The following is a 16,742-nucleotide window of genomic DNA, read 5'->3' on the forward strand; positions in this document are numbered from 1 at the left end:
TAACCTCCTCATTAGCAGCCAAACCGGGGGAAACCGAGGATCCTAAACACTCCCGGTGGCAGGTTTCGCTCCACTGAGCCACAACCCCAGACGGCCAATCAATCCGGGGATTGTGTTTAATCATCCATGGGAAGCCCAAAATCATGCGGGAGGTAGAAGGAGTCACATAAAACTCAATCTCCTCCCGATGATTCCCAGACACTACCAGAGTTACTGGCAGTGTCTTGTGTGTGATTAAAGAGAGAAGGGTGCCATCTAGTGCTCGCACCTTCAATGGTGAAGGGAGAGCCACTAGAGGGAGCCCTACTTCCCTTGCCCATCTGCTGTCCAGCAGATTCCCTTCTGACCCCGTGTCCACCACTGCTGGGGCCTGAAGGGTTAGATCCCCACTCAGGATCGTAACTGGGAGACGTGCAGATATGCGTGTATGTCCCACGTGAATGTTATGACCCACCCTTAGCCCAGTCTCTAAAAGCAGGTGTTGTCGTTTTGGCCTTTTGGGGCAGTTTTTCTGTATATGCTCTTTTGAGCTGCAGAGAAAACACTCCCCGCGGGCCAGCCTCCCCATTCTGTCATCTGATCTCCTTTTGGCCCTGCTCGTCTCCCTAACAACGCTAGCAGGGGGAGCTGTTGCCACACGGAGCGCTGAGGCTGTGAAGCGTGGGGAGGGCGGAACCCTTTCGGACCCGGAAGGAAGAGGGACGGCACGTGCCCGGCCATGTCCTTCGTCTCACTCCCGACGGCGTTGTTCTAACCGACTGTCTAATCGTATGACCAGATCAATAAGCCCGTCCAAATCCCGCGGCTTGTCCTTGGCCACCAGATGCTCCTTGAGGACCAGAGACAGTCCGTTTACAAAGGCGGCGCGGAGTGCAGCAGCATTCCAGCCGGACCTCGCAGCCGTGATGCAGAAGTCGACTGCATACTCGGCTGCACTCCGACGTCCCTGTCTCATAGACAGCAGCACCGCTGAAGCGGTCTCGCCTCTATGTGGGTGATCGAACACCAGTCTGAACTCCCTCACAAACTCAGTATACACCGTTAGGAGCCGTGCATTCTGCTCCCATAGCGCCGTAGCCCAGGCGCGTGCCTCACCTTGAAGCAAATTAATTACATAAGCCACCCGACTGGAGTCTGACGCGTACATCACGGGACGCTGTGCAAAGACGAGCGAACACTGCATTAAGAAGTCTGTGCACGTCTCTACACAACCTCCGTACGGTTCCGGGGGACTTATGTATGCTTCAGGGGACGGTGGGGGGGGTTCGTTGAACGACCAGTGGAATGTCTATATTCGGCACCAGGAGGAGGAGCTGCAGGCGCGCCCTGTGCGCGCTTCCACCTCCGCGGTGAGAGCCTCCATCCTGTGATTGAGTATATTGCTCTGCTCGGTCACTAAGTCCAGCCGAGCAGTGAAGGCGGTTAAGATGCACTGCAACTCACCTAACGCGCCTCCTGCTGGCGCCTCTGCACCCTGCTCTTCCATTGGTTGTTCAACAGACGGTTGACGCCCCTCGGAATCCATGACGTTGGCCGAGATATCCTGTTGGGAAAGTGTAGGGACAGGGACCCACAACAGGGGCCGCAAAGGAACCGCACAATGGATGAGCCAATAAATAACAATTTACTGTTGTAAATGTGCACAACAGAATACAGACAGAACCAGAATTTGGATTACAGACAATTACACAAAGATGACGTGTGGGCAGGCTCGAGGATAGGAGAGCACCGTCCAGAGAAGACCCCACACGATTTCCACTGCCACCGGATCTGGAAACACACTGGAGATGCCAAGACCTGAGTCCCCAGGTGGCCACCGTCTTCAGCTGCCGGATCTGGTACTGCTGGCAGGATAAAGAGAAAACAGCTTGAGGTGAGTGTGAGAAGACACACCCAGTAAACAGTCAGCAAGTTCTTCTGTCCAGGTGGGAACAACACCTCCACCTCCAACACAGTTCAACTCCGGTTGTCTCTGTAGTTCGGTGTGACGAGTGAACGCCCTTCACTTCGTCACCACGCCGTACTCCGACAGAACGACAACAGTGAGTAGACTCCTGAAACAATATCACAGAACAGAGAAAATAATGTGCGCACGGCACAATCACGGCTGAGGTATTACCTATGGCTAGACGATATCTCAGCAGTGAGGTGGAGATGTTGTCTGGCTTTTATGGGATGGTTGATGATGATGAGTGGTGATGAGTGACAGCTGGTAAGGGTGATGAGTGACAGTTGTCACTCCGGTGGCTCCTGCGTGGCGGCAGCGCCCTCTTGTGCCCGAAGCCCGCACTTCGGGCAGGGCGCCCTCTGGTGGTGGGCCAGCAGTACCTCCTCTTCTGGCGGCCCACACAACAGAACAAGTCTTAAAAATTTCAGCCCTCGCCTCTGTCAACCATGAAATGTGGCATCATGTAGTGGAGAAAAAAATAATTAGTTGCTATTGGGCAACCCAGGCTCATCCTCAAAAGATGAAAATGTTTTCACAACTGAAAGCAAATTTTAATAGAATTACTAGATATAGGATTATCAGTTGTCAAGCTTTTTGATGGCGGGATTAATGCTCCAGCAACAGACGACAGCGAGAAAGAGCCAAAAGAGAGTTTCTCCATTTCCACCCACACAGGTCCACTGTCACCATGCTGGTAGTGCATCCAATAAGACAGACAGCATAAATTAGATGGATGTCCAATAATAGTAACGAAAATTCGGTAGAGCCAGGCCTCCATCGTTTTGATTTCTGCAAATGTTCTTTATGTAAGCGTGGCTTCCTATTGTTCCAAAGAAATGACGTAATTACAGAGTCCAGTTTCTTAAACTAGGCATTTGGAATGTACACAGGAAGGCTTTGAAAGAAACAGAGATATCTAGGTAGTACGGACATCTTTACCACATTCACTCTCCCAACTATTGAGAGGGGAAGCGGCAACCATTTGATAAATCTTGCTGTATGTTGAGCTGTAATTTAGTAATTTAGTAAAATTTTCTTTAAAGAGATCACTAAACTTTTTTTTACAGTTATGCCAAGATAGACAAAACTTGTGTACAGTAATCTTAAAAGGAAGTTTAATTTTTGCTAATACAGAGTCAGACATATTTAAAGACATTAACTCACTTTTGTGTAAGTTCAGTTTATAGCCTGACACAAGCCCAAATGTATTAAGAAGTTCCAGAATGGATGGAATGGCTACCTCCACCCTTGATACAAACAACAGGATATCATCAGCATAGAGAGATAGTTTATGTTCAATGCCATACCGCAAAATGCCATGTATGGAGTGGTTACCCCTTATAGCTATTGCCAACCGCTCAATAGCTAATACAAAAAGGAGGGGGCTGAGGGGACAGCCCTGTTGGGTTCCACGATGTAGATGGAATGGCTTTGAATAATTACTATTGGTGAGCACCATAGCTGAGGGACAGGCGTAAAGTAGTTTCGCCCAGGACAGAAAGGACCCTCCAACCTCAAACCTACGCAGAGCCTCAAACAAGTAGTCCCACTCTATTCTATGGAATGCCTTTTCCACATCAATGGAAAGAAGGCACTTGGAGTCTGCTTGACTGGGGGTGTACATTATATTAAAAAGACGGTGAATACTAAAAAAGGAACATCTGTTTTTCACAAAACCAGTCTGATCAGAGGAAATAATGTTAGACAAAACTCCTTCCAGTCGGGTGGCTAAAGCTTTTGCTAATTTTATAGTCTGAATTTAAAAGTGAGACTGGCCTATAGGACCCACATTCTAAGGGGTTTTTATCCTTTTTTGGGAGTAGTATTTTACAGGCTTGATTTAAACTATTGGGAAGAACACCTCTGGTAAAAGAGTCTGTATATAATGTACTTAAAACATGGGCAAATTTTTCAGCGAATGTGGCATAAAACTCATTGGGCAGACCAACGGGGCCTGGTGAGTGGCAAGGTTGTTGTAATGATTTTATTGCTGCCCTGATCTCCTACTGTTGTAAGGGCAGTGCTGTATAGTAACAAAGTAAAAATACTTCACTACTGTACTTAAGTACGTTTTGGGAGACTTTGTACTTACTTGAGTTTTTTAAATTCAGCTTACTTTCACTTTTACTTCACTACATTTCCGACCTTAATTGCATACTTCTACTCTGATACATTTTCTATGCGCCATGCCGTTACTCATTACAAAAAAATAAAAATAAAAAACACACACGAAAACATACCCCAGACAGCAAATAGATCCGGGCCGGATGTAGTGCAACATCTGGTACCAATCCTGAAAACAGATCCGGTCCAGACAGTTTTTGCACCCTGGCCCAGATCCGACATGGCTCCGCTTTACAGTTCTGGAACAGATCCAGAGCAGATCTGAACTGGATCTGCAAAACACCAACCATTTACAGACCACATCTGGCACGGATCTGGGACAGATGTGGTCCGCATCACAGCACCGTGGCAGGAACATGGGGCATAACGATATGCAATTTTATCTGCACTCGGTAGAAACTATCCATTAGCAGTTGTAAACTCTGTACTCTGTAATCGTGATCGTCACTGAGGCTTTTTTAAATGCTTATTGCAAAGCAGTTTGTTTCTTTATGACAATCAAGTTTTATAAGTCCAGGGACACTGATCTGTGTGTTATAGATACAAATCAGTTTCCTCAGATCCACGGAACTTACCCCTGTAAAACTTCTTCCTGCCACGGTGCTGTGATGCGGTCCACATCTGCCCCAGATATGGACCATATCCGTGGCAGATATGGTCTGTAAACGGTTGGTCTTTTGCGGATCCAGTTCAGATCTGGTCCGGATCTGTTCCAGAACTGTAAAGCGGAGCCGTGCCGGATCTGGGCCAGGGTGCAAAAACTGTGTGGACCAGATCTGTTTTCAGGATTGGTACCAGATGTTGGACTACATCCGGCCCGGATCTATTTGCTGTCTGGGACATGTCAACCGATATGGATTGTCCGTAAATTATACGGATTTTTCCGAGTTTCAGAGTCATACGAATGTACAAATAAAGTCTTACGGATTATCAGGGTTTGGTCTGCAGCAGTTCTGTAATCAACCGTTTCTGCAGTGCGACTCCACTTTGATGCGTGAGTCATTGAAGCAATGCTTCGATCCACTAGTTTGTTGGTTCTTTGATTCGCTGCTCTTCAAAAACGGCAAGTCCGGTTCTTAACTCCTCTCAAAGCCATTAAAATGTCGTGAGTCGCTTTTGTGTGGATTAAAGTCACTAACTGGGACTCATCTTGTTGTAGTCAAAAAATGAGAACTGTCCTCCGTTCTGTGCGTTTGGAGCTGCGCAGCTGCGTGACTCTCTGCTGAGACAGACGAGTCCAGTCAGAATTAATAACTTCAAATTGCAGCTTTAAATAAAATGACACCTCTTTCCAAACGCTGTAATACAGAAAATAAACTACAATCGACTAAAACATTTTTTTCTTCCCAAAATGAGACGTGCTGTATTCTTTATGAATTAAACTGATGCTGACGTGCAGCACAGCCAGCTGTAAGAGCTCAGCTCAGATATATGGAAAGACATTCATGCCAATAATGTCTGAAAGGAAATGCTTTTGACAAAAACTACAGATTTTGTTTATTTCTATTTACGTATGTCCAGAGATCAAGGATCCAACATGTAGAGTTTATTATGTCCAAAGTTTAAGGATCCAGTGACCAATTTCATATTTATTTACTTTAAGACTCAATAAAATGTTGTTCAATTCAATTTCAATTTAATGGGGTTATAAAGCACCAAATCACAACAAAAGCATCTCAAGGCACCTCACATAGAACAGTTCAACATAAAATAATTAAAATAAACAAATAAAAATTAAAAAATTCAAATACATTATTAAAAACAGAAGTAAAAGATTAAAACACATAAAAAATAAAAAACTAGTCATAAGAAAGAGAATAAAAATGGGCTTTAAGGCTTGACTTAAAAATGTCCACAGACTCCAACTGCCTCACGGTCGCAGGAAGACCATTCCACAGAGCGGGTGCACAATAAGAAAAAGCTCTTTGACCTGCAGACATAGAAAACCTGTAAAGCCTATTTTTAGTACACAAAAAAAATCACAAGAGGTATAGATAAGGGAATTGATAAGGAATCGGAATGATAAGCGGAATCAATAATGGTATCTATCGATAAAATCTTATCGATACCCATCCCTAATAAACACAGGGGCGAAGTCGAGGATCATCGACATGCCAGTTTGCAACATCGGCACTGGCGAGGCAATTTTCAGTACACTTGATGAAGTTCTGAGGTATGTTTTATTTTCGTCATTATATTCGATTTATTTTTCATGATTTTATTAATGTATTTCCATTAGTGACACACAGTTCTTGTTTCTGTAAAAAATAACAAAATTTGACACATTCAGTTCTGTAAAATTCAGCTTGACGCATGAATACTAGATCTCTATTGTTTGAAATTCAACTGTGGAGGAAATACTAATGATCCTGACTTTAATGTCATTGTGGCAACTCATATATGTGGACAAAAACCCAGTTATGTGATACCGCTGTGCGGTTGTGTGTACTGTAATAAAACTGATTTTGGTGCGATTTGGAGGTTATAAGGATTTTGTGTTGATTTTATGGATTTTCTCACTTGGTTATACAGGTGGACCCTCAAAGGGGTTGACATGTATGCGAAAAAAGTCGTGTTTTCACCCAGAGACACCACTGATTACTAGTGACTGCAATGAAGTCAGGCCGATTTGTCATGAGGCATGTCCGGTAGGCTTTTATGCAGTTGCGCACTTGGGGGGTGTTTGTCAGGAAAATGATCATTTCTCTACATTGATTACAGACCTGCAGCGGGTTTGTAATCAACTTTTCTGCAGCACGGCTTTGCTTTGAACCTTGAACCAATCGAAGCAGTGATTCGCAGATCGAAGCAGTGCTTTGATCTACGATTTGTGGAGTCATTGTTTTTCCTCGCTAAAACCCTGAAGAGCATATGTCTGTGAGTAATATTTAATATTTTTATGTTAAACTGACCTGTTATGGTCTTCTGAAACAGTTGATAGATGTATTTTATAACTTAAAAAGGGGACCGATGCTAACATGTTAGCATGTCTATGGCGTTTTCAATGTTAAAGTTAGCATTAAGCTGTTCGCATCAGCACGTTTGTGTTGAATTGTTTTCTGTATAATTAATGGCTCAGCGTTCGTTGTCGTAAAAGAGTCAAATTGTAATTTTTTTAAATGTATTTTATTCATATATTAATAATAATAGCAAAAACAATAATAGTCTACGTAATAGACAATAATAGTCAATAATAATAGACTAATAATGTTACAATACAATTTTAGAGAAAGAGACAAAAAGAACCTAATGAAACAAAACACAACAGAAAAGATAAAACCATGTAACAATGAAAATAACTATAAATAACTGTTTCCAGTGAACACCTAGTGAGTAGCCTACTCTCATTTAGGTTTTGAAACCTTGTTTCTGAAGTGTTTTTGTGTGATGTGCACAATTTTCAGTATTTTGACTAACACTACCAGTCATTTACAAGCCTAGATAAACTTTGTAATATAAAAAAAATCAGTCCGTTTTTGATTATTAACATTTACTTGTACTTTTACTTTTAATACTTGAGTACATTTAGTTGTACGTTACTTGTCATACTTAAGTACAATAAATGCTAGATACTTTAAGACTTTTACTTGAGTAGCATTTCAATCAGTGACTTGAACTTCTACCAAAGTAATTTTTTTAATGGGTATCTGTACTTTTACCTAAGTGTGATTTTCCAGTACTTTATACAACACTGTGTAAGGATGCATCCAAGGCAGAGATCTCGTGTGGAGACAATGTTGGAATCTTTAGTTCTCTAAAGAAATCAGAGAGAAGATTAGGATCATTGGCATTTTCAGAGCTATACAAATTATAATAGTAGTCCTGGAAAGCATCATTTATCCCCTACTGGTCTGTAACAGTCCCTCCATCCTGAGACATAACCCCATTGATCGTTTGCTTGGCCCTTGCATATTTCAGTTGCCTTGCCAAAGCCTCCCCAGCTTTATCTCCATGTTTATAAGTGTAAGCATGTCATATTCCGCACCAAGTTTCAAACGTTCTTTATATAAATCTTGAGAGGGATTCTGTGAGTTTTTATTATCTAAATCTGCTATTTGCTTTTCCAAATCTTTTTGTTTAGAGATAGAGACACGTTTATTAGCTGTAAAGCATATCACCTGACCACGAAGATAAGCCTTAAGAGCCTCCCAGACGGACAAAATGGTGACATCTCGTGTCATGTTAATTTCTAAAAACAAGGAAATTTGATCAGAAATGAACTCTGTAAAATTCTCATCACTTAACAAAAGAGAATTAAATCTTCAGAGCCGTCTAGGAGACTCCACACTAGTAGTGTTCAATGTCAGTAAAAGAGGTGCATGGTCAGATATTACAATAGGTTGATAATCACATGACTTAACACAACAAGATCATTTGTTATCACTAAAAAAAATAGTCTATTCTGCTGTAGGTTTGATGAGCATTTGAAAAAAAAAAAAAAAAGAATATTGTCTGTCTTGCAGGTGTAAAAAATGCCAGATATCTGAAATGCCATAGGTTGAAAGAAAAGCCTGTAAATAGGAAGCTGAATTTGTAATTGCATATCCAGTTCGTACAGATGATCTATCCATCCCAGGGTCCAAACATAAATTAAAGTCACCTCCCATAATAAGTAAATGGGAATCCAAACAGGACAGGAGGCCAAAGATGCATGAAAAACATCACAATCACATCACAATTTGGGACATATATATTAAGTAATGTAACATTAAGATTGAGAAGTGAACCTGTTACTATAACATAATGGCCACTAGAATCAGCCAGGGTTGAAGATGAAGTAAAAGGAACCCTTTTGTTTATCAATATGGCAACACCTCTAGCCTTCTCTGTAAAAGTGGAATGAAAAAGCTGCCCCACCCAACCAGATTTCAAACGGGCATTATCTCCATTTTTTAGATGAGTTTCTTGAATAAAGGCTATACCAGCACCCATATTTTTTTCAAATGAGTGAGAACCTTCTTTCTTTTAACAGGGTGGTTCAAGTCTTTAACATTCCAGGTGACTAAATCAACCGAAGTAGCCATTGCAATCATATATCAAAAAAATATATAAATAAATAAATAATTATAATAAATTGGAAAACACACCAAAACTGTCCATTATCTCTAATATTGACTGACTGCTCAAATAAAAATAAAAAAACAAAAATGTTTGTCTCATAACGTTGACAGTGGAACACAAAAACCCTCCCGTGAACCTTCTGAACACCCAGGTGACACTAGCTGCTGGAACAAACAGCACACCTACCCTCTCTAACTGAAATACTTTCATAACTGTCCTGCCTAAAGCTCCTTAAGGCAGCATAATAAAGTAAAATAAACACCACCAGTTAACCCCATCATTCAGAATATGTGCAAATACTTACGTCGACATGCCAAAAACATGGCTGTATATATAGGTTAGGTGATTAGCATAGGAAACGATATACCACTATAACAGTCTTTCTGTGTAGGCTCTCAGTTGTCCAGGTGGTTTCCATAGTAGAGAAGCTTGAATCTTCGACTGGACTGGGTTGCTTGACGCGAGGACGTTTCGCTTCAAATCGCAGAAGCTTCCTCAGCTAAAATTCTTGCTCTGGTAGTCTGACTTCTGTCTTGACTCTTGTAGTGTTGTATGGCTGGGGGGCCTGGCTGCCTTTTTGTTTCTGTCTTTTGTTTTTCCTTCCAGGTGGCTTGCATTTGGGACTGAGTGGCTGTGTAGCTGAGTTCATCAGGACCTCACCCTGATCACCTGCGGCTCGTCAGGACTCACAGCTGTGGTGCATCTACATGGATTGGAACATGGTGGCATTTAAGACTGGAGTACACAGTGTGTATTTGCCAGAGACTCGACCTTGTGACCAGACGGGTGAGATCGTCGTCTCGGGAGCCATCTCATCATCAGTGGATGCAGAGAACGTCCAGGTTTGATGCATGGTCTGTGAAAGAGGAGAGGGTGAGGTCTCACGCTCGTCAGCACACTTCCTGAGGTACGTTAGATTTTGTGACTAACATTTATACAGTCAGTAAATGTGGTGTCCCTCACACCTTATTATATTGAGCTGTATGTTGGTCGTTTAAATCAGCTTCCGCTGCAGTGAGTTTGTGAACTGGATGTTCCATGCCTGCAGGGTGGGAAGCTGATTAGTAATTAAGCCAGGAAGTGTTTGCTGTTTGTACACCTTTGAGCGTTCTCTCTGTGTGTTGAGTGTGGACTCACATAATGATTCCTTCTTTCACAGACTCGGTTTGTCGCAGCCACCTGGGGGGTGTCGGCGGGGTCCTTGGGTCCGAACCAGTTCTGGCTCCGGACCGTTAGCACTGCTGGGAGCACACCGCAATCCACCACGCCAGACCGCGCACTTCTATATTTTTCACAGCACTGTTATGTTCATTAAACTCTGTTATCCTTTGTACCGTGCTCTGCTTATTTTATACTGGGTCCTTCAAACGCTGGTCGGTTCTCCGGGCTGCGTCCGACACATAACAGTAGTCTCTGGCCAAACATCACGGACCCAGCGGTAGCAGAGACGGTAACGCGCCGGGAAGGCGGCAGCAGACGTTCAGAAGTTATCCGGATCAGTTGCGGGTGCTCTCCGCCCGGATGATGCGCGTTGGAGAACCCATTACTGAATACTGATTTGAGCGCTCATGCAGCCGTATTCCTGTGTGTGCCTTATCCGAGGGTCGTGGTGGAGTGTGACTGGCGACGGCTTCGCGTCACGCTCCGACCGGATAAGAGGTTTAAACGGGAGCTGCAAGAGTGTGTCTGTAATGGGTGCACGCGCACGGCGGAGCTCTGTCACATGGGTCGCTGTGCTTCCCGTGTGACAGTTGTAGCCCCGTTTCCCCGGATGAAGATAACTACTGCGTCTGTTGTGTCAGCTCCGGTGTTATTTAGTTGAATCACATTTTTGGTTGTGTGCTGCTCACAGGAAAAGCAGCATGAGTTTGTTTTCTCAGTTACCAAAGGGGGTTTTTCATTTTTAGCACTTTGGCTCCCTCTTTTGGTGACTGAGTCACATTACCGTCAAGCTCTTAAGTTGGAACAGGTGTGTTCCATTTGTTTGAGCTTGACGGTATAAACCACTTATTAGTTTTGTGTGGGTGTTTTTTGAGTTGGTTTTTGTGTGGGGTTTTTATTTGTACACTAGTTAGTGTCTGGGGTTGTGACCCTGCAGCCTGTCTGGACAAAAAAAAAGGACCCAAGCAACTTTATGTTAGTCTGTTAGTCTTTCTTTTTATTTCCTTCAGTTTCACCTCCCAGGGTTTGATGGGACGGTCCCCTGGGGGGTCATGGGGGGGTAATTGGGTTGTTTTTTTTTTTTCTTTTTTTTTGTTTTGTTTTTTGTTATGCCCTCTCTTCTCCTCTGACTCCAGCCGGGTGAGCCGTAGTGTCGGCGTTGCTGGAGTGGTGCAGTTTGGTTATGCTGGGCGTTTCCCAGGTAACCTCTGCACCTGGGAGGGGAGGGGGGGGGGGGTTTGGGGTATTTTCTTTTTGTTCCCTCTCTTCTCCTCTGGCTCCAGCCGTGTGAGCCGTAGTGTCGGCGTTGCTGGAGTGGTGCAGTTTGGTTATGCTGGGTGTTTCCCAGGTAACCTCTGCACCTGGGGGGGGGGGGTGTTTTTGTTTGTTGTTTCCCTGTTCCACCTCCGGCTTCAGCACGCCTTTGAGCCGTCTGCCATCGGCGTGGCTGAGGTTTGGGGCAGTGGGATATACCCGCAGCTGGTGGCTGGTTTAGAAGTCGGAGGAGTGGCGCCGTTTTGTGCTGTTTGCCATAACCGCTGTTCCACTCCTCCCGGTTGGCTTCTGGGGTATAGTCACGGTTGGTGACACTGGACGTGCTTCCAGTTTCCACTGCGCCAAGGGGGTGGGGTTGGGGTTGTTTTGTTTGTATGTTTTTTTTTTCTCCTTTTGTTTTTCCCCCCAGTTTCCGCCCTCAGGGTTTGACTGTGGTGTCCTCTGGGGGGGAAAGGGCTGTGGGTCCATCTAGCCATAGACAGCCGGGGCTGGGTCCGTTGGTCATGAGGGGAGGCGTCTCCTGGGGTTGATGGAATGGTCCTCTGGGAGGCACTGGGTGTCCCGTGGGTGACGTTGGATCCCAGAGGGACCTCGGCTGTGGTTATTACTCCTGGAGCTGGCGGGATGTCCTCTGGGGGGTGTTGGTCCCTACATGTCGTTTGGGGGGGGGGGCGTGTTAGCAGTTTTATTTGCAAACTTAAGTTTGGGTTGTTTTTCTTTTCTCCCCTTCCCGGGGTTTGATGGAACGGTCCTCTGGGGGGGGGGGGGGGGGGGGGGGTGTGTGTTAGTGTTTTTATTTGTTAGCTTAAGTTTGAGTTGTTTTTCTTTTCTCCCCTTCCCAGGGTTTGATGGAACGGGCCTCTGGGGAGGGGGGGGTGTTTTGGTTGTTTGTGTTTGTCTTTTTTGTTTTATGACTAATCAGACTGTGAACATGGTTGGACAAAGGCTGACCGCACAGGTTCAAGAACTCCTGGCCACACCTGTGCTAATTGACTGATAGAAACAAGGGCAAAGATGCAGCCAGAGGAGAAGACATCTACCGTTCTGTAGATGAGGATTCTGTTGGAAGATGAATGCGGATACGGTTTCCAGCCATGGTCCCTGGAGGGGGGTGTTTCTCCTGGGCCAGGTTTGTGTGGTCGCCGGGAGGCTTCCCGTGAGGGTGGGGTACTGTTGTATGGCTGGGGGGCCTGGCTGCCTTTTTGTTTCTGTCTTTTGTTTTTCCTTCCAGGTGGCTTGCATTTGGGACTGAGTGGCTGTGTAGCTGAGTTTATCAGGACCTCACCCTGATCACCTGCGGCTCGTCAGGACTCACAGCTGTGGTGCATCTACATGGATTGGAACATGGTGGCATTTAAGACTGGAGTACACAGTGTGTATTTGCCAGAGACTCGACCTTGTGACCAGACGGGTGAGATCGTCGTCTCGGGAGCCATCTCATCATCAGTGGATGCAGAGAACGTCCAGGTTTGATGCATGGTCTGTGAAAGAGGAGAGGGTGAGGTCTCACGCTCGTCAGCACACTTCCTGAGGTACGTTAGATTTTGTGACTAACATTTATACAGTCAGTAAATGTGGTGTCCCTCACACCTTATTATATTGAGCTGTATGTTGGTCGTTTAAATCAGCTTCCGCTGCAGTGAGTTTGTGAACTGGATGTTCCATGCCTGCAGGGTGGGAAGCTGATTAGTAATTAAGCCAGGAAGTGTTTGCTGTTTGTACACCTTTGAGCGTTCTCTCTGTGTGTTGAGTGTGGACTCACATAATGATTCCTTCTTTCACAGACTCGGTTTGTCGCGGCCACCTGGGGGGTGTCGGCGGGGTCCTTGGGTCCGAACCAGTTCTGGCTCCGGACCGTTAGCGCTGCTGGGAGTGCACCGCAATCCACCACGCCAGACCGCGCACTTCTATATTTTTCACAGCACTGTTATGTTCATTAAACTCTGTTATCCTTTGTACCGTGCTCTGCTTATTTTATACTGGGTCCTTCAAACGCTGGTCGGTTCTCCGGGCTGCGTCCGACACATAACATGTAGAGAAGAATTCTAGCTGAGGAAGCTTCTGCGATTTGAAGCGAAACGTCCTCGCATCTAGCAACCCAGTCCAGTCGAAGATTCAAGCTTCTCTACTATAACAGTCATCAAAAATAGTCCCACGCTTCACCCACTTCAAAACAGTTCAGGCTGCCTTGGAATCTTCCGCAAACTTTTATACCTCAGCTGCAGAGCCGAACGTGGGGCGCACGCCATCGGCTTTAGTGACGCGTAGCCGCGCCGGGTACTGGAGCGAAGGTTTCAGACCCATCTTGTACAAGTCCCATATTACCAACCTGTACTCTTTCCTTTGGGCTGTAGTCTTCATAAATCTGGAATAGTTTGTCCATAAGGCCGCTTCTCCTCCTGGCCTCTCGTATCAGCAGCTCCTTGTTTTGGTAGAGGTGGAAGCAGACAATGACAGATCGAGGCCAGCCTCCGGGAGCCGGTTTGGGGGGCTGAAATACGGTGTGCACGGTACAGTTCAGGAGGAGAAAAGAAAATATCCCTCCCAAAAAACATCTTGCAACAATTGTGAGAAGAACTTGGAGGGTTGCGAACCCTCAATACCCTCTTGTAAACCGACAAAGCGGGCGTTACACCATCTGTTCCTCGACTCAATATTTGATAGCTTAGCCTTTAGCTTCTTATTAGCAGCCCGTAGTGACTCACAGCTATCCTCAACTTTAGCAAGGCGCTCATGAAGGGTTTCTGCATTTTCTTCAAGATATACTAGATTCCATCACCTTTCCTTCAAACAACACTCAATAAGCGTTTGGGAACTGAGGACACTAATTGTTGACGCTTTGTGGGTGGAATTCTTTCCCATTCTTGCTTGATGTATGTCAGGTTCACCCTGTAATAGAAATCACAGACAACCTGATATCAAAGAAACACACCAGGAGTCACTGCTTCTCTTTTACTCGCAAGGGAGAGTGTTGCTTGCGAGGAGAGAGAGTATTGCTCGAGCATCAAAATTCCTTCCTTCCTTCTCTGTCTCCTGAGCGACTGCTTCACCTACTTTTTATTCATTCAAGCAAACAAGGGTGTGGTTACCATGGTAACAAAGCAGAAATGGTCAGCACAGACTCTCCCAGGAACAAGGACAGTTTCAGTCTTTAGTTAAGTGTCAACATCAGCAAAATAAGATTAACACATGCGAATGTGTGGCAACAGCTTGTATTTTTCTACTTGCTCTGAGTAAGCGAAACAAGACCTCAGATATCTCATGTATCTGAACACTGCGTATAAAAAAACACACATTGCATTAATCATGTCATGGGTTACTTCTACTTCAGATTAAAGAAAACAATTCCTTTAGATTTATAATTTATTATAGATTTACATTTATAAGGGATATTCACAATTTTTCCAACAATGTACGACTTCAGTTGTTCAACACTCCGGGGTCAAAGTTGTCGTATTTTGCGCTTCATAATGCACCACACATTTTCAATGGGTGACAGGTCTGGCCTGCAGGCAGGCCAGTCTAGTACCCGCACTCTTTTACTATGAAGCCATGCTGTTGTAACACGTGCAGAATGTGGCTTGTCATTGTCTTGATGAAATAAGCAGGGACATCCCTGAAAAAGACATTGCTTGGATGGCAGCATGTGTTGCTCCAAAACCTGGGATGTACCTTTCAGCATTGATGGTGCCATCACAGATGTGTAAGTTGCCCATGCCAGGGGCACTAACACACCCCAATACCATCACAGATGCTGGCTTTTGAACTTTGCGCTGATAACAAGCTGGATGGGCTTCTTCTTCTTTTGTTCAGAGGGCATGATGTCCATGATTTCCAAAAACAATTTGAAATGTGGACTCATCAGACCACAGCACACTTTTCCACTTTGCATGTGTCCATTTCAAATGAGGTTGGGCCCAGAGAAGGCGGTGGCATTTCTGAATGTTGTTGATGTATGGCTTTCGCTTTGCATGGTAGAGTTTTTACTTGCACTTGTAGATGTAGCAACAAACTGTGTTAACTGACAATGGTTTTCAGAAGTGTTCCTGAGCCCACGCGGTAAGATCCTTTACACAGTGATGTCCATTTTTAATGCAGTGCCGCCTGAAGGATCAAAGGTCACCAGGACTCAATGTTGGTTTTCGGCCTTGCCGCTTACGTGTAAAAAGTTCTCCAGATTCTCTGAATCTTCTGATTATATTATGGACTGTAGATGATGGAATCCCTAAATTCCTTGCAATTGAACATTGAGAAACATTGTTCTTAAATTGTTCGAATATTTTTTCAGATCTGATGAATGAAGAAAATGAGGAAGATAAAAGGCTGAATGATGTGGAGAGATTAAATCAGGAAGTGCAAGAGATTAATAAGGATGAAGTAAGGGCCGCTATGACTAGGATGAAGAGTGGGGATGCAGTTGCTCCAGATCAGACAAATAATGTGGCACACTTTTCAATATAATTAGAGTAAAATAAGTCCCTTCGGCTGGACCCTTGTTTGCACTCGGGGTCACCACAGCAAATCCAAGGTGGATCTGCATGTTGAATTGGCACAGGTTTTACGCCGGACGCCCTTCCTGATGCAACTCCACGTTACACGGAGAAATGTGGCAGGGGTGAGATTTAAACCCGGAGCCTTCTGAACTGAAACCAAGCACATTAACCACTTGGCCACCACCCCTAATTGGAGCATTTTTAAAATTTGACCCCTGTGTAATTCTTCATTGACCCCTACCTGGCCGCCTACTGAAAATTCAAGTGGATAGTCTGCTTTTTCAAATGAGTAATGTAAGGAGTAGAGCCTGGTTTTAACACTGTTTGTTGTACCACTTTCATGTGTTAGTTTCTCCACTACAGGGCACCTTCAGTTTTGTTTCACACCTGGATCAGATGAGTGACTGATTATTGATAGACTATTTAAACCCTGACTTTCTGTTCATGTATGGCCAGATACTTGTGTGCTGTGTTTGTCTGTTGCCTTGCTTGTCTTGTTTTGCCTCATCAGCTTCCAGAGCCACCTTCTATGATCCAGGCAGTCTCCAAGAGGATAAAACCTGAATGCTGCCCTGTGACTTTGACTTCTAGCTGTGCGCTTAAGACGCCGAAGCATCAAGCAGCAAAAGCTCAGGTAACCTGGCCTCCCCACTAATGCATGTATTAGAGCGAACTGTCTT

At 44.6% G+C, this 16,742-nt stretch overlaps 1 long non-coding RNA gene across 1 annotated transcript in view; it reads right to left on the reverse strand.

The window, feature by feature from the left end:
• Positions 1–16,742, reverse strand: part of LOC117523037 — a 51,076-nt gene that overhangs the window by 15,091 nt on the left and 19,243 nt on the right. The gene's annotated exons all lie outside the window — the stretch shown is intronic.

This window comes from Thalassophryne amazonica, chromosome 13 (genome assembly GCF_902500255.1).
Source record: "Thalassophryne amazonica chromosome 13, fThaAma1.1, whole genome shotgun sequence".
NCBI classification, from domain to species: domain Eukaryota; kingdom Metazoa; phylum Chordata; class Actinopteri; order Batrachoidiformes; family Batrachoididae; genus Thalassophryne; species Thalassophryne amazonica.